The 24,835-nt window shown below is 38.1% G+C and overlaps 2 long non-coding RNA genes across 5 annotated transcripts in view; one reads left to right on the top strand and one right to left on the bottom strand.

Moving 5' to 3' along the window:
• The window catches only part of LOC112668198 (uncharacterized), a 150,123-nt gene that overhangs the window by 124,599 nt on the left and 689 nt on the right, over nt 1-24,835 (bottom strand). The gene's annotated exons all lie outside the window — the stretch shown is intronic.
• LOC112668199 (uncharacterized) overlaps nt 1-24,835 on the top strand; it is a 160,574-nt gene that overhangs the window by 119,670 nt on the left and 16,069 nt on the right. The gene's annotated exons all lie outside the window — the stretch shown is intronic.

Here is a 24,835-nt window from a genome sequence, read left to right on the forward strand (position 1 = left end):
CATAGGTATTAGTCACCCAGATGCTAACCATCTCATGTGATTTAGGAATTCACATGCCTAAAGCAAGGAACAAAAACTTGCATATCCAATGAGGTGAAAAGCCATTGTTGTGTAATTGCATGACAAATATAGCAATACTTTTCTTATCTACCCTGATCAAAAAAAAAAAAAAAATGAGGTGTTGAAAGGCTGGTCAGGATGGTTGATCAGGCGAGGAAAACAAGGTGGCTGAGAAACAGGTTAGGAGGGACACTTTATTTTCACTGAATGCACTTCTGCAACTCCAGAACTGTAAACCATGTGCATTTTACCAGTTTAAAAGAAGAGTAATTTGTATTTAGGAAAATATAATAAATGTCACATTGGTGAAATTTTTAGAAAAACTAAAGTAGCTCTGTGGGGGACACTTTATTGGGTCGTTAGCCAAGGAGCCATTCTCCTGGATCCTTTTTGTAAAAAATGCCTGATTTTTCAGCTGGTGGTAGTATGTCCAAGCCCCAGAGGATGAATGAAGTAAATTAGCCCACACCAAGCCAGCGATGGCAGGAGAAACCAGAACCCTCAAGTGTGGGAGAGCCTGTTATAAGAAAGGTGCTGCTTCAGTCTTAAGGGATGGGTAGAAGGTGCAAGAGGGGAAGCTGAGACAGTTAGTAAGGAGCAAATACACCTGCCAGGGTGACTCTTCCCACCCTCCTCTCGTGGGCGAAGCCACTAGATAATAAGTATCAGTCAACAGCTAAAGCAGAAAATGTGCACACATGCATACATACACACACACAAAATCGCTAAATGCAGGCAAGGATAATCAAAATTAGCTTTCACATACAGGTCTTCTCAAATATACACATAAGAATACTATCAAAACTCACAGGTTTGAAGGAAACCTATAGTGAAAGGAAGCAACAAATAATTTAAAGAATCATAAATATTTCCAGGATATGAGAGGCTGTCTTATCCATGAAAAATAACAGGCTGAGTTATAAATCTTGAAAATAAAAAATATGTGGCTGTTAGTAGAAAAAGAAAAGAAAAGAAAAGAAAGAAAGAAAGAAAGAAAGAAAGAAAGAAAGAAAGAAAGAAGAAAGAAGAAGAAAGAAAGAAAAAAGAAAGAAAAAAGAAAAGAGAAAAGAAAAGAAAAGAAAAGAAAAGAAAAGAAAAGAAAAGAAAAGAAAGAAAAAAAGAAAAGAAAGAGATGGACTGAATAGCCACCATATTGTGCCTGGATGGGTAAACTGGAGAGCTAGACTATATGGCAGTGGATTCTCCTACAGTGTGGCCCAAGGCGACAGACTGGGTGAGGAAAGAAAAAAAACATGGAAGAGACATCCAAAAGATCCAATATTCAGCCAATATCGTTTCTCAAAGGACTGATATGAGAAAACAGTCAAGATTAAAAGGAGTTGGGGATGCTCAAAACTGAAGAAAGATAAGAATTTTCCATTTAAAACGGACCATCTAGTGTGAAGCAGAATGAATAAAAAGGACAAGCACCAGGAAACACTTGGAAAAATGCAAGCGAGAAAAGAGAAATTGAAAATCCTTAAAAGTTAAGAGACAGGGACCCCTGGGTGGCTCAGTGGTTAAGCATCTGCCTTCGGCCCCAGGATGTGATCATGGAGTCCTGGGATCAAGTCCCACATAGGCTCCCTACGTGGAATCTGCTTCTCCCTCCGCCTGTGTCTCTGTCTCTGTCTCTCTCTGTGTGTCTCTCATGAATAAATAAATAAAATCTTTAAAAAAAGTTAAGAGACAGAAGTAAAAAAATTTACAAAGAAATGAGATTGAGATAAGACTTTGGTTAAAAAAAAAAATGTAAAAAGACAATGCAACAATTCTCAAAAATTCCAAAGGGAAAAATGTCTGAAACTAGAAGTTTAGGTCAACAAAAATAATTCATATTAGAAAAAAATACTGAAATAATAGAAGGCAGGAAAAATATGTATATGATAAGAAAGTTTGATAACTATAATTTTTTTTAAAACTATACCAAGAAAAGTCCAGACAGAGTAGTTATAGGACAATGTAAAAGAGATATGTGCTTTTATTGAAAGTCGAGATTTTCAAATTTGGTAAAAACAAACAAACAAACAAAAAAACACTGTATCTAAATGTGTGATGTTTACAAAAAAATGTATCTAAGGCAGCATGATATAAAAATATTTGAAAAGAAAAATAATGGAGAAAAACATTACAGAAAATTGCTAACAAAAGGGGCAGATGTAAAAATGTCAACATCAGGCAAAATAGAAATCCAGACAAAGCATGAAAAGGAAAAAGAATTGTACAGAGTTGAAAGGAACAACATAAAAATAATGTATACTCTACACTGTAAGTTCTTAATAGTAGAAATATATAAAACAAAAAGGGAGAGAAATAAAAGTAAAATGAATAAATGCATAATAGTCAGAGATTTTAATATATCTTCCTCATAAATTGACAGATCAAGTAAACTAAGAATAATTAAAGCTATTTAGAATTCAAAAGCACAACTTTCAAAATTGGTTTAAGAAATAATAGAAATGTAGGGAACTTTGTATCCAAGGGAACATTCATTAAAATTTTCCATTTTTCAGTGCACAAAAGAAATCATAGGCAAAATTCAAAATTCTCTGATCTCAAAGCAATAATATCATAGAGCCAGTCACAATTGCAAAGTGTTTGCTATGTGTCAGGCGTTGTTTATTTTAAGCTGTGGTTGCGGGTTCTAGCAAATAAAGGTACAAGATGCCAAGTTAAATAGAATTTAAGATATACACAGCATAATTCTATGGAGATTTTAGAACTTTTGGAAATTTTAGAGATAATTAGCTTTCAAAGCATTGGGGAGAAAATGAAGAAAACTTCCTGTATCTTACTAAGATAATTTTACTACCTTGATACCTAAATTAGACAAACATGGCATAAAAAATAAAACGATAGGCCAACTTCACTTTTAAATATAGCTATAAAACTTCTAAATGAAAATTTAACAGATTAAATATAGCAATATAATAGAAGTTGCTTGACATCAGAAATGCAAGGAAGGTTTGACACTATAACATGCTTTCATGTAATTATTTTTTAATAGATTAAAGAGAAAAAACACAGTGATTTTAATTATTTTATTAAAAATGGTATTTTTTTATTTGGTAAGTGCATAATACAAGAAGAAACTTTCCTGACTTGATGAAGTGTGTCTAAACATCAGCAGTGACAAATTAGAAAATATAAAGGAAAAAAAGCCCTAGTCATAATTGAAGATGATAGAGAATTAAAGAAAAGATCTGGGAATAAAACTAATGCAAATGTGTAATGTCTATAGTAAAAACTGTACTGTAGGACATGAAGATATAGTTTATTTTTATTTGTTTTTTAAAGATTGTATTTATTTATTCATGAGAAACACACTGAGAGAGGCAGAGACAGAGGCAGAGGGAGAAGCAGGCTCCATGCAGGGAGCCCAATGCAGGACTCGATCCCAGGACCCCAGGGTCACACCCTGAGCTGAAGGCAGTGCTCAACCATTGAGCCACCCAGGTATCCCAAAGAAGTTATAATTTAATAGAGAAATACTCCCTATTCTAAATGGAAAGAAAATATAGTAAAGGTAGTCGTTCTCTACCAAATAAATTGCAAAATAAACATAATCCCAATTCAAAGCCTAACAAAGTTGTTTGTTTTTTTTTTTTTAAGGATTTTATTTATTTATTCATGAGAGAGACAGAGAGAAAGAGAGAGAGAGAGGCAGAGACACAGGTAGAGGGAGAAGCAGGCTCTGTGCAGGGAGCCTGACGTGGGACTCGATCCCAGGTCTCCAGGATCAGTCCCTGGGCTGAAGGCGGCACTAAACCGCTGAGCCACTGGGACTGACCCCTAACAAGATTTTTTAAATGAAACTTGACAGTCCAGTTTTGAGAAAAGATGCAAAATTCGCCAAAAAAAAAAAAAGTATTAACAAAAGTATTAACAGAAAGAAAAAAATCAGAGAATTTACCGAATTTCAAAATAAAGCGTAAAAATGTAGCAATTAGAATTATATGACGGTAATACATTAATACATAATAAAAACACAAACGTCTAAAAGAAAATTCTGGAAGCATTCTAAGGGAATGTGTTTGTAGTCTTGGAGTACGGGAGACCTTTGAAAGATACAAGTGCATGTGCTGTAAAAGAAACTATTGATAAACTTGACATTAATATATAAAACGTGTACGAAAAAGCGAATAGTATTTCCACCATTATTATTAATTTTTGCCCTTGAGCAATTTGGAATCTTCCGAAGAAATGGCTCAAGACGCAGAAAGTTCATGGTTGACAGGGAGAACTGCGAGGTGTTCAAGGTCCTCCGTGTAAGTGCTATCAGGCTAGGGGCTCAGCATAGGCCATCCCGTTTCACCTTTGAGAATCCCCATCAACCCAAGAAGGACGGATTACTGTGGTCCCATTGCTGGGGAAGAAACTTGCCTTTAATCCCGTATCAGCAATCGGCTGGAGTAGAATTCAAACCCAACACTTTCAACACCACCTTGACTCCCTGCAAATCAAGTAAGCAGAAGAAATTATACAGGGGCGCCTGGGTGCCTCAGGTGGTGAAGCGCCCCACTCCTGGTGTCAGCTCAAGCCGCGATCTCAGGGTCAAGGGACTGAGCCCCGCAGCATGCGCTGAGTGTGGAGTCTGCTTGGCATTCTTTCCCTCTTCCTCTCCCTACCCCTCTACCCCCTGTCCACCTCCCATGTGTGCACTCTCTCTCTCTCTCTCTCTCAAATAAATAAAATCTTTAAAAACAGAAGAAATTATACCCCAAAAAAGTGCTGAGGGCTAAATCGTTTGCTAAAATAGTAAATCTATTAGAATTTGGTAGATTAATTTAAGGTGGAAATATGCAGTTAAAATGCACTCAGTGGAAACAGTAACGTAGTGTGGTGTGCGGTAGACAACAGTAGATCATGAGCCACCTGGGTGGCCCAGTGGTTGAGCATCTGCCTTCAGCCCAGGGCGTGATCCTGGGGTCCTGGGATCGAGTCTCGCATCATGCTCTCTGCAAGGAGCCTGCTTCTCCCTCTGCCTGTGTCTCTCATGAATAAATCTATAAAATATTTTTAAAAAAATAGATGACAAGAAAGCAGGAAACTCACTAAGAGGCTGTTGAAAAGTTTTAGTGTCACACTGGTCGGGCCTGCACCGCTCTTGCGAGCGTGAATGAATCTGAAGAATGTTTCAGAGTCCTGAATTACAGCATTTAAAGCCAAATTCAGCTGTAAGAGAAGTCATCTGACTCTACTGCCTTGGTTTTAAAGTCAGGCTGTCGGTGTGCAGACAGCACGGACCCTGCCAGTGTAGACTCGTGGTATTCAGCTAAAACCGTGACCCCAGCTGCCTCTCCTGGAGTCAAGGAGATTGTCCCTGAGTCTGTGCACCTGCATCCTGGATGCCACACGCAGTGATTTTGCTTCTCTCAAGGATCTTGGCCTACTGAGTAGACTCCGCCGAAGCTTTGTCAAAAGGATTCTCTAGGAAGGGATTCGGGTCTGACCCCGAATCGGAATATCTGCTGATTCCCAACCTAAAAGAGTGCATCTATATCAAGAAGAGAAGATTCCATTGCTCGAGGTAGCAGGTCCCAGGAGGATTTGCTCAGCGTGTTTTACGTGCTTTTCTAGGAATAGTGTCGAAGCATTTACATTGTCTGAAGTTGGGTCAGTCCCTGCCCCACGTGAGACGTCAAGAGTGGAAGAAGCAACCTCAGGCTCCCGGGCCTCCACCGCCTCATCCCTGAAGCAGCCCCTTCACAGCCCTGCAGTGTTTTAAGAGCTTTGCAGTGAGCGTGGCCATTCTAATGACAGGACCGGGGACACCTGGAGTGACATCTGGGCCCAGCACACTAACTACCTTGTGAAAACCTGCCTGGTATGCTCTCCCCTCTATGCCTCACGTAATACGATGTCTGCCTCAAATTTCGTTTGCTTCCATCCAGAAAAAAGCAGATTTTGTTTGTTTTCACCCGTGTGGCCAGGGCCTGGCAAGCGTATGGCTCTTCCCAGTCTCCGGCAGGACCTTACACGGCATCCCTCCCCAGCACGACTGGCTTTCTCATGAGCCAGGCGTCTAGAACCCTGAGTACTGCTACCTCTGATGGTTCCCATGTTTGCTGAGGTCCCAGCCCCTCTCTTGAGAAGAAACATCTTTCACAGATGTGAGCCATTCCCCACTAATAAATCAGGGGGAATTATCTGAACTGAACAAAAGGGGAAAATTAAAGTGTCCGTGTCTGGTTATTATGGTACATAATATCCCCACTATAAACATGTAAAGACATTCATTGTGATGGGTTTAAAAAATCTTTTTAGAATTTATACTGTTTGCGGTGGCCAAGAGAATCCTTAGCTGTTTCCACTTTGGACATGTGAGTTAGAATGTGACATTTGTGGGTAAACATCAGTTTAGACAGATGAAGTCTGCTCAAGTCAGATGAAGCTGAAACAGAGTTTTCCATTGAAAAAAAATTGGAAAATAAAACCACATGCTTATATATTTCTGAGATTAAAGCCATCTAAAACAAGGAGAAAAGAATGAAAAGAATGAGTCAAAGCTTTTCTCCTCCAATAAAGACCTGTAAACTAGAAATTTCTTTGTTTTCCTCTCTGACAATATACTCTACTGTGTTGAATAGGTTGTTGTTGTTGTTGTTGTTGTTTTTTCTTCTCAACACATAATTGATTCTTGGAATGACATTCACTTTGAGTGTGGACAGTTGTGCCTTTGGGACGGAAGCAGTCGTTTCTACATTTGTCGTTTTGAACAACAGCAATAGTAGAACTATTTTCTCCCCCAAGTTACCACTTAAGAGACCTGGAAAACTGATCAATGTCATTTTATATGTTTATAAAAGACAAAGCAGTCTTCCTACTAAAGCAAGCCAAGTAGAGGAAAAAAGTGGAACTAATGGTATCTTTATCAGTGGGACTATACAGTGTCATTAAAAATAGAAGTATGTGAAATATTTAAGGATAGAGTTGAAGATGGTGGTATGTTGAAATTTTTGAAAAAGATTCAAAAATAGGAAAAAGTTTTGCAGACTAGCAAAAAAATTAACGGAACTTTTTTTTTTAAGACTACAGATAGAAACACTGTTTCAATGTATTTTTCCAATCTCTTTTCTTTTTGCAAAGAGGCCTTGTATAAAAGAACAAAGTGTGCCTCACATAGGAACACTGGAAAAGATAGATTATGCATTAATTTATGACTAAGTAACTTATTCTCTTAGCTGTAATGATAAATGACCCTTTTTCTCTACAATTGATTCACAATTCTCATGAGTCAAGATGGTTAGATCTAACCAGCTATAGATAAAAATTCAAAATCATATAACTTCAATACACCAAATATATAAACATCATGGCTGGGGAAAAAAATTAAAATCTAAGGGTCAGTTAAGTGTTATTTAAGTATAATTATATATCTAGTCTATACTTCTTTCTTTTCCTTTCCCAGGGTTTGTGCGTGGATTTAGTGGTTATGAAATGAACATGACTAGTAATGACCTAACTGAACAAGTATATTAAAATGAAATATGTTTATAAGCAATAAATTATATCAACACACTAATGAGAATGTGTACCATTTAATGTCAAACTGACATTCCGTTAAACACAAAATTTAATGATATTGTACTTGTTAACCTACAGTAAGGTTTGTTGTTTTTATTAATTATTAATATTTTACCAGGTTTCTTAATAAGCCCTTTTATCTTTGTCAAGTTAGATTCTAAACGACATGCTAAAGTTTATTTTTAATTGTCCTCTATTATTTTCACCATATATTTATCAGTATTCTAAGTCCTCAAAAACTTCCAAATTTAGTCTTTTTAAACCTGAAACTTGTTTACCTAAGCATCTGAAAAAATGAGAAAGAAAAAAGGCAATTAAGTGTGTTGGCAAATTCTCCAAATTTATACACAATTAAAAACTTATTTATAAAAAATTTAGTTAGAATGTTGACATTCTTAAAATTAAAAAGTTAAGGTCCTAAAAAATGTTATAGCTTTCCCTCCAAATGTTTTCAGAGGATTGTTATATGATTAAATATATTTTTCTATTATAAAAATAATGTATTAAATCTTAACCTAAAGATATGAGGCATTAGGAAATAACAATATCATTCATAAAAGAATTCACTCTAAATTACCTAAAAATATTTTTTCCTACTGCATTTCTAATTCAACCTGAAAAAAAAATCTGCACGCAATTTTTAGAAGTTCAACTATTCAATAATGTATCATAAAGATGCATTTTTCTCACATCATGCTCACAAAATCAGCATGAGCTATTTATTATATCCCCTCTCTGCATAAGAGAAAATGGAAATCCAATGAGGTCATGCCTTTGCCTCATCAGATGCAAAACAGGTTCATTGTCCATGTTTCCTAGTTTACTGATATTTTCATTTCAAAGAAGCTCATATTCACAGCTTCATACTTGAAATAGCCATAGTCTAGAAAAAAAGTTTAAATTAAAATGAAATGACCTTTAATATTGGTATTATACTTCTAATGATCACCGTCATCAAGCGCATTACCATTTCCATAGGAGCACGTGAATGGAATACAAGCTGGCAAATATTTTGTGCAGAAAGAAAAGAAGTTTAAACCTATAAACAAGATATTATGTGTCCTACTCAAACTTTTTTTCTATGTCTAGGTAATATTTTTAATAATAAACCCCAAAGCATAGAACTGAACCTTGGGTAGTATTTAACAGTGTAAAAAATCTCTTGATCTATGAATCAACTAGGAAAGGTTTTATTTGTATAGCAGGGTGCATGGTAGGCTAAGCTTTTCCCTAGTAAGCAAAAAAAAAAAGTCAAATTTGAGCCAATTTTGAGGAGGTGTGTGAAGGAAAATGTTTGCAGGGGCTCAGTGGATGTGCATGTGCAAAAGGACAATAAATATAAGGTAACAAGGATAGTGGGACAGGTAAGGAAGAATGTCTGAAAGCACGTAAAAGCATTCACGTGCAAAAATTTCAAAATTCTGTACTAGGATTGACCATGCCAGCTCAACAAAGGATCTCTCCACCTGGTAGCCAGCAGCTCGTGAAGCTTGTGTAGGTGGAATTCAGAAAAGAGAAGTCACCTTGGAGCATTTATTTGTTTCAAGAGTCGCCGGACTGGCCTCTCCTATTTCACAGATGCCAGTTGGACACCATTATTCCTGGGGAGGAACGTAAGACATCTAATTTTTGGTTTGATGAAGGCTGCTACTCCTAATGCCATCTTGAAATGCAGGGCATCCGAGGGGAGGAGGGAAACAATGGTCCTATCAATAGAGAAAGCTACTGGCATGAAAGAGATTTCAACTTAACTTCTTCTCAGCCCTCAGGATTTGAAAGGGTGTGATGGACAGTCACCAAGGACTGTGGAGAGGACCTTACCATGATCCAAGGGAGGAGAAACTCAAGGCTAGGACCAAGAGGCTCATGAGTAGTAACTACAGCTAAGACCAGAAGCTAAGACTTGCCTTTAAGCCTCTTTGCTTCATCTCTTGGGTTTGAAGTAAGTATCCTGCACATGGATGTGACTTTGAAAAGCTGTGACCTGGATGCCAGGTACAGGAATGTGATTTAACAAAGGTTTCATGACTGAGTGAGAAGGGATAGTCCTTGCTATGCTCGCAGGAACAAATTACAATTGCAACACTCCGTAGCGGAGACAGATGCAAGGACAACCAGAACGGCGACCTACTTGAACTGGTCACAATGTCCCACTGCTCAGCACCTCATGCTCAGAAGCAGCTCCAACAACTTTGGGCTTGAGAATGCCCCAGAAGCTTAGACGCCTGACCCAATGATGTCTTGAGAGGGAGATTCTAGACTTTAGCTTTTGGGGCTGAAGGAGAGAGAGGAGGAGTCAAGTATTTAAGGAAAGAGAAGACACACCATGTTTGCGGTTATGGCGGAAGACGTGGGCCTTTCTGATTATGTCTACCTCATTAAGAAATCAAAGATTCTTGCGTACATTGTTCAGGGAGAAGAATCAAATTCAAATTCTTATTTAGAGCTCATGATAGAGCTTTTCAATACAATTTTTCAATACATGTTTTTTAAAAACTACTCATAATTCAAAAAACATGTGGACACTTACCTTTAGAATATTTCAGCTCTATTTAATAAATAAAATCTAGTGATGAAGGTAAGATTTTACATTCGCATCACGTATCATTCTGCTTATGCTGTTTCTTTTCAACATCGCTGCACCCCTGTGAATTAGGCCAAATTAGAGTTTGGTATTCAGAACTCGGGTGATCCTTCGGACCAAGTTACTATGTGCAGAAATAATGGAGAACCTCAAATAATCAGACCTTAAAGGACGTTAGGATTAAGTGTATAAAGGGAGTTGATATTTCTCTTCCCCCCCACCCCAGCCAATGTCCATTTCAAGTACCTTCCTCTTTGAATTTGGGAGCAGAAAGAGGAAAATGGTAATGCTGCCTCCCTTCCTTTTCCCAAAAGGTGGTCAAAGGGCTCTTGCCTCAAGTCACACGGGGGCTTATTTCTGGTAAAGAGCCCTGGGTGGGCCCCTAGAACCTGTGCCTGGGACCTCTCAGGTGGCCCCTGGGGATCTTCATTTTTAACAGCCTTCTCAGGGGTCAGTCTGCACACGTAGCTGTAAGGCCACTGCCTGGTCCTTGCAAGGACGGCCTTACAGATTGAAGTCTTATGGTCAGGGTTATTTCATTAACAACATTTTTATATATCACAAAATTCGTCCATGAGGGCCTAATCAATGAGTCTGTGGTTAAGTCATTATGAATCACAGAAAACTATTTTCTTCGCATTTTTCCATTTCCTATAGTTACCAGAAATGGATCTGCTTATGAATTGGCTTTTGAAATAAAGGCCGTGTTGTTTTTAAATATTTCCCTTCTGTTTTCAACTATTAAAAGATGGTATATAAAAAAACAAAAAAAAATAAATAAAATAAAATATGGTATAAAAAAAATAAAAAATAAAAAAAAATAAAATATGCTATAGCCTGAGAGAAATACATGAAACATCAAAGGAGAGGTCAATGTTGAAATCAGCACCTCACAATAAAATGGATATGGAATATTTGAACACGCTTTGCGTGGCCTAAATCCTCCAGAACTTCAGTAAGTCTCTTTCATTAAGTCAGACAGTTGCCACAGTTCTAAATAGAACGTACCCAATTCTGATAAAAGGCACTTTGGTTAAACAAGATTGAAAATTTTGAGTTTAAGTAGTTGTTTCTTTTCCTTTAGAAAAGATAATGTTCAGGGAGAAAATACTTTCAAAGCTATCTATGAACTATTACTGAATATAAATGGAAAACTGATAAGTGAATTCATATGAAAGTCATTTTTTATACAAAAGACCAATTTTCCTAATATCATTTATTTACTAATACCTTCTTTTTCCAACTGAATTCTAATGATCCCTCTATCACATCCTCTAAGTGCTCACAGATGCTTAACATCAGCTCTCTACCATTTTATTCCAATTATTAAGCTTTATATTGCCATAGAATATGCTTGGAAAAGAGCCCCCCCCACACACACACACCTTGTTCTACTTCCCCAATTTTGACCATGACCCACCCATACAGATTTCGGAATCAGCTTGTCTGGTTCCATGTAAAGTTCTATTAAGAGTTTTATTTGAGGGGCACCTGGGTGGCTCAGTCAGTTAAGTATCTGCCTTCAGCTCAGGTCATGATCTCTGGGTCCTGGGATCGAGTCCCGACGGTGAGCTCCCTGCTCTGTGTGCATGCTCGCTCGCTCTCTTTCTCTCTCTCTGGATCTCAAGTAAATAACATCTTTTTTTAAAAAAAGTTTTATTTGAATTGCACTACATTTGTGGCCTCACGAGAGGGAAATCTGACATATTTCTCATTTTGTGTCTTTTCATCCATAACCACGGCACATTCTCACATGTATTGTGTCCTTCAATAACCTTTTGTCATTTCGTTCATGCAGTTCTTACACATCTTTTGTGATGTTTACTTCTGTGTGTGTGCTTTTTGAGTAGTACCTGTTTTCTGGAAGATTTTATATTTGGTTATTGTTGATGCACAGAATTATTTTTGTGCTTTGTGTGTGTGTGTGTGTATGTGTGTTCAGAAATCATTTTATACTCCTTTTTAGCTCTAATCTGTGTCTGGATATTTTCTTAAACTTGATGTATACTCTATCATCTATCACCTACAAATGAAAATCACTTTGCCTCCTCCTTCCCTATCATTATGCTGTTTTCAAAAATTTTCTGGTTTTAATGCATCAGCTAGATTCTTCAGTAAAATATTGAATAATATGCTGACAGCATGCCTCTGTGTCCTGATTTCAATCAAACTGCTTCTAAACGGGGGTGCCTGGGTGGCTCAGTTGGTTAAGCATCTGCCTACAGCTCAGCTCGGGTCTCCAACACAGGGGATGGAGCCCCCCCCGCCAGCCCTGCTGAGCAGGGAGCCTGCTTCTCCCTCCCCCGCTGCTGCTCCCCCTGCTTGTGCTCTCTCTCTCTCTCTGTCTCTCTCTTTCTGTGTCAAATAAGTAAATAAACTTTTTTAAAAATTGCTTCTAAATGTTTTGCCGCTAAATATTATAAAGGATGTCGGTAGTTGTTCTTTATCAAGTTAAGATAGTTCTATTCCTAGCTTGCAAAGAGTTTATGTGTAATAACTCCAATTCTATCAGTTTCTTCTTTGGAAACGATTGAAACTGTTCTGTTTCGCCATTTCGTGTGCTAATACAGGGTGCTGCTGTGATGGTGTTTCTGACGGGAATCCGTCTCTGCATTCCTAATATAAGCCTTGTCGGCCATCGTGAGTTTATTTTTTAATACCAGTGGATTTAATACAGTGATAATTTATGGTTTTCACACCAACATCCATACTGTGGAGCCTTTTTATTGGTCTTCCCCCACTTTGGTGTCTTCCCTGTAGTGTATTTGCCACACACCTGCTACTGATCCCTCTAAAGCAGATCATGTTACTGAAACTAAAAACCTAAGTCCTTAACCTGCACTTACAAAACCCTTATAGGCTGGTCCCTCCAGCCTCCCTCAGCATGTCACCTGTCCCACATGTCCCTGTCCCGTTTCCCTCCTTCAGTCCTTGCACACCCTTGCCCTAGCTCTTCCTCCTACCTGAAGTGCTCTTTCTCCCCATATCTGCGTGGCACTCTCTAATTTCTTTTAGGGCTGTCACATGTCACCCCATGAGTAAAGCCTTCCCTATTGACTCTATATAGAATAGTGCCCCCTTCTCTGTTCCTGTCCTACTCGACTTACTTTATTTTTCTTCATAGCACTTGTCATCACCAGACACACTTTCTATGTATGCTATTTATTTGTGGCCAATCCTCAGACAGCTAAAATATGAATTCAGTGAGAGCAAGGATTGTTTTTTTTTCTCATTGTTTGTATCCCCAGCAGTGCACATGCCTGGACCAAGTAGATGCTCAAGGAAACTGGAAGTCGTGTCATGTTAGGTACCTGCCTGTGGTACCTGTTAGAAGAAACAGCGTTCACTCAATCATTCAGTAAATATCACTCACCTACACTGTGCCCGGACCTGTGCTTGACATTGCTGAGCCTACGCCCAGGGTTGTGCTTCTGAGAGTGACTTTGTGGTCACTCTTACAGGGACAGGTCCAGATGCTTAGTCACTTGCCCACGCCAAGACATCAAGTGCTTCTGGGCACCGTTTCCAGTCAAGACGGTCCTTTCCTAAATCCTGGCTTTGTCCTAGTATTTCAACTCTAGCTCTCTGACTCCAAGGAGCCCTCACGTAAGATGCCTTTTCCACTCAAGTATTAGGACCCATAATGCTCCCCGGCCCCGCACAAGCGTGCCACCCTAACCTAGGTTTTGTTTTGTTTTTATTAACACCTAGAATTTCACCCCGGCTCCTGCCCACTCTGACTTTGAGCTTCTTCTTAATTTCCAGTACATGGGATTTCTCTCTTGGATTAATGATTGGCTGTTTATTTAAAACATGCGTTAGCTTTTAGCCAGCATGTCCATGTATTGCTGAAAAGAGACACAGCTTTTTGCATTGGCTAAAATTTTGTCATGGGAACTGAAAGGTTCTTAAAGAGCTGAGAAACTGTGCTTATAGCCCTGGCTGGTGTGAGTGGTGAATAATTGTGTAGATTCATTTCTGTGGCAATGTGCCCTCAGTACTCTGATGAAAAATAAAAATCCTGGTTCTTTTTATATTGATTTTTCACTTCATTGTCCTTAAAAATATGCTTTTAAATGCCACATTTCTAAATCCTCCATAACTATTTCATGACTGCTTTTATGAATTGTTGGTATTTCATAGCCCTATGAGTGTAAATTATCATTCCAAAGATCATATGTTATATCCAGTGTATCAGACTGGAGTCGTAGGCGTGGGTGATTTTATTGCATCTCGAGGTGCCTATGAAATATGCTCGGAAAAGGTTTCACTAAAGATACCTTAGTAGAGGAATCTCTTAACGTGAGCGAAGATGAAAAGACTCAGAGAAAGTAAAAACGCATGGGAGAGCCGTAGGTTAGAGACAGAATACATTTTTAACTGAATAATGTTTACAAAACCCAATAGAAATTGAACAGAGTGATGGTCTCCCTGCCTTTTCTGCGTGAATCCTGCAATGCCACTGTCAGAAATCCTTGTCCCCAAGAGCCCAGGTCTTCTCATTTCATTTAACAGCTGAATGTATTTACCACTTAGTATATTAATTTAGCATCTTTCTTTGAAAGGGAATGCCCTCCAAAGTTTTTTCTTTTCTTTTTTCCAGTTTCAGCAGCTTTTTTTTTTTTTTTTTTTTACAAATAGCTTTACATCAGGAATATAAAGTATGCAGGGGAAATGTCCCGGCATTGTTTCCAAATAGCTCAGTAATTACTTCAGAGACAGTGTGAAAGCTAGCATGTTTAAATTTAACAGTCACTCACGTGGCTTCTGTCTACATAATGTCAAAGTAATACTAATAAACATGTTCTTCCCTGAAACTGAGCATTGATGAATAAACCAGTTGAAATGATCTTTGCCGTCTGGGATAGGCAGAACAGAGCCTGATTTGGTTTAATGGAAGATCTAAAGATTGTCTACATTATTTTTTACCATCTGTAGGAAAGCCACTTTCGAGTATTTTCTTAGCTTCAGACATAAAATCATGATTGATGGACTTATCATTCTTTCATGATGCATGACAGTAATTTAGAGTCCAAAGAATGCACTTGGGCCTTCTCTGTTCAAATTTTGTACGAGGTGGAATCAAGCACTAGCTCAGAGCCCAGACGCTAAAGCTGGGCCGTCTGGGTTCAATCCACTTACTCGCGGTGTGTCTTGAGAAAGTTACTTCCTCTGTAAAAAGTTTCCTTTTGATTATAACAGTGCAAGGTTGTCAGAGGATGAAATAATTATAGCTATATATAAATGCTTAAAACGGGGCCTGGCATATGCAAGGATGTGTTAACTATGAGCTTACTTGCTTTTGCTCTCTTACCCACAGATTAGAGTCATAAAAAATTATGTCTCTCACAACGATGCTATATACATGCACCAACATAGTCCAAGATCATGTTTATCTTTACTCACAGATCCTTAGTCAAGGGATATGTTTAGAATTAAGACGTATTAACCTTATAAAAAAATACCATACCGGACCCACGTTAGTCTGGCATTGCTTTTTCTAGATTTGACTCTCATTAATCCAGTCCTTATACTAGCTCTCAATTTGAGTGCATTTTCTATTTAAGGTGATAAGCAGCAGATCAATAGAACTACTCAGAATCATATAGTCTAGTTATCCCTCCAGCCATTTCTTCTCCAAAAATGATGAATAAAACCAAAAAAAGTCTTGACGAAACACGAAAAAGGTAGTATCTTGGACAAAAGATTTCCTATTCGCTTTCCACGTTTCACTGTCAATTTCTCTCCTCTCCCTCCAAATATCCAGTATGGAATCTACATTTATAAAACCTGGAGATGGTATTATTGCTATCAATAATTGATAACATTAAACACTTGCCACATTTAAGAAGGCAACGCTTCTTTACTAATGTAGAATTCCTAACACATATCTTTTTTCATGTTTACAACATGAATAAAAAACACCTTAGATAGTAATGAAGTGACTTAGTTTAACACCCAGAAATTTAAACATACACTATTCTTGGATACCAAGTAGCATAAACAAGTTAAAAATCCTCCAACATAAAATACGCTGGATATTTCATCTCTACTTTTTTCAAAACAATATAAAAACATTGGTTTTCTGACTTGTGACCAATACAGTTACAGAAATAAAATACAGTCGGAATATAGTCTTAGCCCATTTGCACTTGTGACTTCTGATCGAGGATATATCATTTAATTTATGATTCACATAGAGCACATGGATAGACTCAACTGAAAAGTAGTCCAACTTCGGAATAAATTTTCAAGATGATTTTCTAGAATTTGTTTTCTATCTTTGAAAAATTTTGTCCGTATGAAAATGTTGTCGTTGAATCCAAACTCTGAAAGCAAATGTTGCTTTTGACATATTCAGAAAAGTTTTCCTTTCCCCTTTCTTAGGGCAGGGTGTCTTTCATTCTCCCTATAGGTCCGCTCTCCACTCTTCACTGTCCGCTCTCTGCTCTGGGACAGCGATGTTTGTGGACTGTAAGGGGATCCCTCGCCCACTAGCTTCCTTTTGGGTTTGGTGAGTAAAGAACGTTGGCATGAGGTCCAAAGAAAGGAAGAGAGTCGAGTCAGTACCACAGACTGACTGGTTCCTCTACCAAGAGTCACAGCTCCTTTCAGGCAGACCTCCTCACCAGACCTCCTGTCTCTGATTTTTTAGAGACCGCTCTCTTCCCCCCTTATCCCTTCCTGTGTTGCTGATACTCTGGGCTCTAGACATCATTCCCTCCCCTTCCCCTCCTTGCCTGGTAGTAGTAACTGCATCACTAGCCTGCTTCTCGGAGTCTTCCTCATGGTCTCCCCACACCCTGCCCTTAATAACCACCCCCTTCATGAACTGCCCTCGGATTAGTGGCAGCATGCCTTTCATCACACTCAGCTCACGTTTCCTGCCAGGACCATGGCCGATCCCCTCACCTAAAAAATCTTGTGAGATAATCCAAAATACATGCTCTGCTTTTGCTCTAGAAGACAGAGCTTACGGCTAAGCAGAATCTTTGGGTTTTGCTCATTCTTAGTGCCTCTGAATATTTCATGTTGCCACCTTTCTTCTCCTTCGTCCTCCCAAGGCACCTGATGCAGGCCCTTCTGCGGCTCTGCACCAGCCAACAGTACTTCATACCTAGAGCCTGTCTTCTGTTTTCCCACACATCTGCGTTTACCTATCTTAGTTCCATTTCCTTGGGTACCCACTTACCTGTAAAAGTCACTGAGCTGTGTCAACATGACTTTTGGTCGGTTAGCATATTTTCAGGTTGATAGAACTTTTCTGGAATCAATGCCTTATCTCAAGGAACTGTAGTAGATTTCTGGAGAAAATATTTTGGGATAGGCAGGTTTTGCACTGCTTCAAAACCAGTCCCTAGAGGTGAACATTTTAGTCTGCCTGAAAATGGAGTCAGATATGTTGTATTCCGTAGATATCTGTTATTAACAAAAATTTGAGGATTATACAAGTGAACGCAGCAACGGTATTCATCATATTCTAATGGGAGATTAAAAGGATTTTTGTCTTTGCAAATAAATGAAGACACATATTGTCTAACACCACCATTCTGCTGGAGACTGTTGAAAATCCATTATCTATAATATATGGGGAACAAATTCCATATTCATTATTTTCATAGCATTAAAAGATTGAAAAGGGATTCAATTTAAAGATATACAAAACATAACTTATTTTTATATGACTGGATTTTCTTGGTGGTCGTTTTGTGGAGATAATGTTTTTTTTTACTAGGCAATCAATTTAAAAAATATCCAATGTTATTTTCTCATGTTTAAAGGCATTCCAGAAATGTACTTTAGTAGCATTATTTGTCTCCTCACAAGTAGTAGAATATCACAAGCTATTTAAGTCACGCTGAAGGTAAAGTATCCATCTCTTTACATAAAACTGCCTTCAATTTTTCATGATCAGAATTATAAAATGATAGAGCTCTCATATTGGTTTAACTGATGAGCTGTATCTCAGTGTACAGTTTTAAGTCCTTGCAATTCAATTCCCAGCTCTATTTATCGGGATTGATATTTAAGTGATGGTGAGCAATGAGAATCCAGATTGAGTGATGAGAAGTGGTTTTGATAAAGTGCTGCTAATACAAACCCCAGCCCTGGTCAAAAAAAAAAAATCTATATTCTTTAATAATAAAATATATATAGTAGTTCTGCGATGCTGAGATTTGGGAAATTATTGTACAAGAGACAAATGTTGTATTAATGAAGCCAATTTTTTCAAAAAATTGATAACAATGATAGTGTATTTCTCTCAATTACTTTCTCATCAAGCTTTAAATCATACCCAAATCTACAGAAGCAATATCTATGTCTCGATAAGTGGGAATAAATCATGCTTACCATGAAAGCAGAGTGCAGAGAAGCTTGGAAAGAAAGAAGGAGCAAACTTTAAACATGAAAAATAAGGTACAGTTATATGATCAGAAAGAAGGGGAAATTTATGTTAAAAATCACCAGGTGGAAATATTTCTGGCTGAACTGTCTTAGGACTGAATGTTTTTTTTAACTGAGATATAGTTAACCCACAGTATTATATTTGTTTCCAGTGTACAACATAGAGATTCAACATTTATGTACAATATAAAATGCTCAGCCCTGATAAGTGTAGTTACCATACAAAGTTATTAGAACACTTTTTACTATACCCCAAATGGAAGTTTGTACCTCTTAATCCCCTTCACCAATTTCATCCATCCCGCTCCTCCCTCCCCTCTGGCAACCACTACGATATTACAAAAATAAACTCAAAATGGACTTAAAGACCAAAATGTAAGACCTGGAATTCTGGAACTGGTTTTGAATCATCTCCTCACCATGAGAAGCCCAAATGTGAGCTGTCATGATACAATCTGCTCCAATGAATGTGCTGATTTGTGCGATCCGTAAGAAAGGAGGAAGTCGTGAGGTGAGGCCCACGGCTGTGCTGATTCCACCGGGAGACCATTTCCTGGCCATGGCAGAGAAAGCAAGAATCCAAAAAGATCACGGAATTCCTACTGACCTGAGGTGGAAGAGATTGGAGAGCAGAGTGGCTAAAATAGCTGCAATCTTAACCCAGACTCAGCAGGTTAAGCATCCAACTCTGACTCTTGATTTCGGCTCAGGTCATGATCTCAAGGTTGTGAGATCCAGCCCTGCATGGGGCCCTGGGCTGGATGTGGAATCTGCTTAGGATTCTCTCTCTCTCCCTCGCCCCCTGCCCTCCCCCCTCCCCTGCACATGTACTCTCTCTCCCTCTCTATTAAAGAAATAAACAAACAAACAAACAAATAAGTAAATATAATAACTGGAATCTAAAAAGCAAGTTAGGAGGAGGAAATGTATGGAGAAAGACCCAAATCCTACATGCATCCCCTGTGAGTGTTTTCTGATGATTGCATATTGACGTTTTAGAACGATCTGGAGCTTACAAGAGAGTGGCTGCTACAGAATTGAGAACGGAACGCACATACCAGAGGGTGGGCTAGATCTTCATTCATGTATATATATATGGAAGATATCTATATGTCTATATGTATCCATCCAGAGGGAAAAAAAATAGCATGGGATTCTACATCTCCGGTTTCCCTACTGCGCCAGAGCATCTTCAGACATGAAAAGAGCTGTACCCAGGACACTCTGCTGCTTTTCCCACAGCCCGACATTGTTTCAGTTCTTACTTGGGAACATATCCAAGGCCTGAAGCAAGGATGTTCTGTACATGATTTTAAATAAAATACTTTTATTATAAAAAATCGAAAAAGGGCTGGAAGAGGGAAACTTATCGTACTCATCGGCACTTCTATAAATGCACAAAAGACTGCATTGTGCTGTACCCAGTAATTATTACTAAGCATTTGGATAGAACTTTGTATTTACAGAGTGCTTTGTAGTCCTTTATATTATTATTCCTCACAGCAGCCTTATGAGGTAGGTTGGTATTGTTAAATCTATTTTACCCCACTTCAGGAGGTCGCTCTTTGAAGTACTTTGAAATAAACCTTGAAGAATCAAAACCCTTCAGTGTGTCTGGAAGAACAAGGTGAAAAAAACCCCATGGTGAAAGTTTGTGTTAAAAAAGAAATCCCAAAGGGACCCTGTGTGCTGGAGAAGGAGATCAGAGACCAAAACAGGAGCTGGAAATTACATCAATTTGATTTGGAAATAAAGCGCAGCCTGAATATAGAGAGATTCGTAGACTAGGCTAGTTACGGAGCCTGTTTTCTCCTTGGCTTTTCTAGAAAACTTGGTCTTGGATGTCGATAAATTGTCAGTAAACCCAGTATTTTTTAACATGCTATCCAGGTGAGATTGGTGAATGTGCTTCATCTTCATTTTCTGTATTTTTATATCATACTACATATAATCATAAATGTTGAAATACAGGGCAATTACTCACTCTGGGTCCTACTCTTATCCAAACATTAACTAATCACACAGGAAGAAATGTTATTTGTGTAGCCATGGAAGATAAATTTTATCTTCTTTTCCCATTTGAAAAATAGTTCATACTTGTTTGGAAAATTTGGAGAATAAATAAAATTTGGGGAAGTTGGAAATTTTCATACATATTCCCAATAATACCCAAGACAATTGATATTTAAAGTGTCATACTTCCTTCACACTTTTGTCTGAGTATATTTTACACTATCATAGTTATGTAATGCTTATAATTTTGCAGGTTCCTTTTTATTTAACATTTTAGCATAAGCATTATGCTGTGTTTTGTGCAACAAACACTATGACCAGCTACTCTTCTAAGCTTGCAGAAATTTACTGAGTCCCATAAAATGCAGAGATTTTAGCATTATTCTAAAAAAGCATTACCTTAAAAATAGCATTACTCTTAAAATCTAATATGATAAACCTCCCTAGCAATGGCAGAAAGCTGTCACATTTGCATGAAATGGATCATCAGTCTCACAGCTTTGGATACCATCCACATGCTGATAACTCTGAAATTATATGCTCATGTCTCTCTTCTGAATTCCAGACTTGTATAGTCAACTGCCCACTCCGCCTTTTCCTTTGAATAAATCAGTCTCCCTTCATACCCCACTAAGCCTACTCCACTAGGGGTCCTTATGGCTGAGTTAATGGAAACTCGACAATGTTTCCAGTTGCTCAAGCCAAAACTAGGCATCAATCTTTACTTCTCCATTTTTGTCACACGCCAACAGCCATTTATTAGTAAATCCTCTGGGCTCTACCTTCAAAATCTAACCACTGCCCACAATCTCTACTGATATCACCCAAGTTCAAGTCACTGGTTTCCCTATGCTTGATTGCATTAGCCTCCTATCTGGTTTCTGCTTCGGCTCTTGCTCCTTTTAATACTACCATCAATCCAGCAGCCACCAGAATCCTGTTAATACCTGTGAGATCACATCTCTCCTCTGCTGGAAACCTTGCAGTGGCTTCCCATTTCACTCACAGCCTAAGTCTTCCTTGGATTTAAATCTACGTGATCAGCACCACACACACCCCCACACTCGCCCACCCCACTGACTCCCCGCGCCAATTCCTGGTCTCTTGGGCTTCATCGCTGACTCCTGCCTAGGGAGTCCTTCTTTCCAGCTGCCCTGGACTCCTCCTATAGATACCAGAACTCTCCTGCCTCAGGATATTTTTACTTCTTGTCCACCTATTCTAAAATGCTCTTTCTCCAAATAATCACACAGCCCCCTCCCACAGCTACTCCTTTCCTAGTCACCCTATCCAAAATTCAACAGCTACTTCCAGCTCTAGAAACCATCCATCTTCCCTCCCTACTTGTTTCCTCTTTAGTATTTACTTTGGGTGGCCTTGCTATATAGGTTTCTTATTTATCCTGTTTAATATATTCTTTCCCCACTAGAATGTAAACTAGAATGTAATGAAAATTTTTAAGGGCATGGATTTTTGTCTGTTTTGATTGTTGCTACATTTCCAGGACCTAAAACAGTATCCAATGCACAACTCATGCCAAATAAATATTTGTTGGCTAAACAAACCTTCTGAGGCAAATTATGTGGAAATCTCTTATACCAGACATAGCTAATTTTAAAATGAGGGTATAGTGGGAAGTAGCAAGTAGAAGGTATTCAGAGACAGTGCAAAGCAAAGTAGCCTCTACAATGATGAGGTGCCCCTGAGCGTCATTTGCCAAAAAAGGTAGCAATTCTTCATTTTAGGAAAAAGTCATTGACATTCCAATTCAAGGTTTTTCGTGGATTCCATTCTCCCTCTAAAACTCAGGGCAGGGTTGCATGTTAGGTTCTAACGATAGAGCCCTTCCTGTGTGTCAATATGTAACTCGGGAACTTTGTGTAATACATAATTCTCTACATCTGGTTCTCATACCATTTCTAAGGAAAAAGTAAATCACAGAATAAGAATATTATGTGTCTAAGATGTTGTATTGTCAAACGAGCATGTGTGAAATGTAAGTAATTATGAATATAACAAAGTTAATTTTGTGCGGTGACCTATTGATTTTCAGCATGATCATTTGCACCAGGCTCTATTCCAGTATTCAAAATTTATATGGTTTGTATAAGAGTTGAAATAACTAAAAATAAATTTTAAAAACATAAATATTTCCATTTTTTATTAAGTGCCTCCTAAGAATAAATAGAATTAAAAAAAAGTCCAATAATAAGACAAATTAATGTTCCATAATAATGAAAAAGAGAAAAGTTTAAATCTGCACAAAAGGATTATTAAGTGAGGTTAACTTGTCAAATTCAGTTGTCAAAACAAAGCTGTCTAATAATAATTTTAATTGTGTATAGTGGGGAAAATTTGTAGACTTAGACACACACACACATATATGTACATACTAAACTGCTTATTCAGGTCATATTCTAAACCTTAAGAAATGAACTTAAAATGGAAGCAAAAGTTAAGACTTCATTTCTATTTGCTAACATTGCTCCACTACAGGGACAATTTCTTATTTTTTCTGAAGGCACTAACACAAATTTTGGTGATTATTGCTGTATGCCAGGCCATATGCCGCACGGCATAGTATGGCATTTGGTAGGCTAACTTTGTAGCAATACAATTTTAGATTTTTGAAGATATACACACATATGAAAGTTATCATGATAGTAACTGAATTTTTACCCTGATGAATTATCTATATATGTCACTTCAAAACCCATCCCCTTAAAAATAGACTGTATATATTTTACAAAAAAGTAGTACAACTTATAGCTTTTAAAATGCCATTTCCTATTTATCGTGCAAGACCATATTCAGTTTTCTTGTGCAGTTTTTTAGTGGCTAATTACTGAAAAAAAATTACAATTGTAATCATCTATGAGAATATTATTGTTATGTGGAAGCTAGACATGAGCAGTAGAAGGAAAGCCCCGAGGCAGAGTCCCAAGTCCTTGAAGAGAAATGGGAGAGACAGGAGCTGGAGACAAGGACAGTGATTTAGAAAAAACAAAAACAAAAAACAAGAAACTACACATTATATGTCCAGAAGCTCAACATCCTGACCTTATTGCTCCTAAGACCTTGGCCTGACAGATCAAGAGCCACAGATGCCTAACAAGCCCTCTTCTCTTCCACCTCTGCCCCAGGGTAACCCCTAGACTCTTTATAATGCTTTTGCCACCCTCCCCTCTTATGGAGAAAGGCTACCATGACTGTTTGGTACTAACCTTGTAGGGTCAAATACTCCCCCTCCCAACCTGTTGGGAGGACTTTCCCAAATGATTGGAAACAGCCTCCATTAGAGACTACCCCACTGTAGGTCACAGCTCCTTCCAGAGAGACCCAATAATATCCAATCCCAAAACAACGTAGGGGCCAGTTTCCTCTAATCTGCCCCTTCTGAGCACAGATCCCCACATATATCATCTCTTGGGGAATTCAAGGACCAAGACCTCTGTTCACACGATATAGAAGGCCTTTCCTCTCTAACATTATGATATGAAAACACTCTGCCAAAAACTGATCAAATTGAAGAAAAATACCATTATGAAAATAAAACTCCACAATATAATGTTTCTTTCTTCAATCAGTAATTTTCCTGAGTCTATCATAGACAGTTGAAGTAATTGCTTAATCATCTACGAAGACATTAGTAACATCTGGGAATTCTCTTCAAGATATGAAATCGCTTCTGTTAAAGTTAAGGACAAAATATGAAATGTTTGTTCTGTTCCAATATAACAAATTTCACTATCTCTTTTAAAATTGATCATCAAAGAGCTGAGCTTTAGCTAATCATACACCATCACACCCCTAGAATCCTACTGTTCTCTGGTAGCTCGACCTTGTTAAACTTCTAGAAATTCCCTTCCTGAGATTACCAAATAAATTTATACTTTAAGGAGAATTTTTGTCAAATTGAATCTGTACAGACATCAAAACAAATTTGCATCCCTTACTCTATTTAACAAAAAATGTATTGAGCCCCTTGATGTACTTGTCATTGCTGTATTCCTCGAAATCAAGAGTCAACCAGATAGAGGTGAAGCAGGGAAGATGGAATTAAGTAATTATGAACTTCTAGTTAGCCAGATTGAACACGGCCGTGTTTCACTGCTTCCTCCTGAGCGGCCACTCGGGCAAAAGTAAAAATACACAAATGCACAAGGACAAAGGGAATGAGAAAGAACAGGCAACAGTATAATTCAACAAAATTGAGAAAAATGGAAAGTAGGTGGAAAATTGGTA

This window comes from Canis lupus, chromosome 36 (genome assembly GCF_003254725.2).
Source record: "Canis lupus dingo isolate Sandy chromosome 36, ASM325472v2, whole genome shotgun sequence".
NCBI lineage: Eukaryota > Metazoa > Chordata > Mammalia > Carnivora > Canidae > Canis > Canis lupus.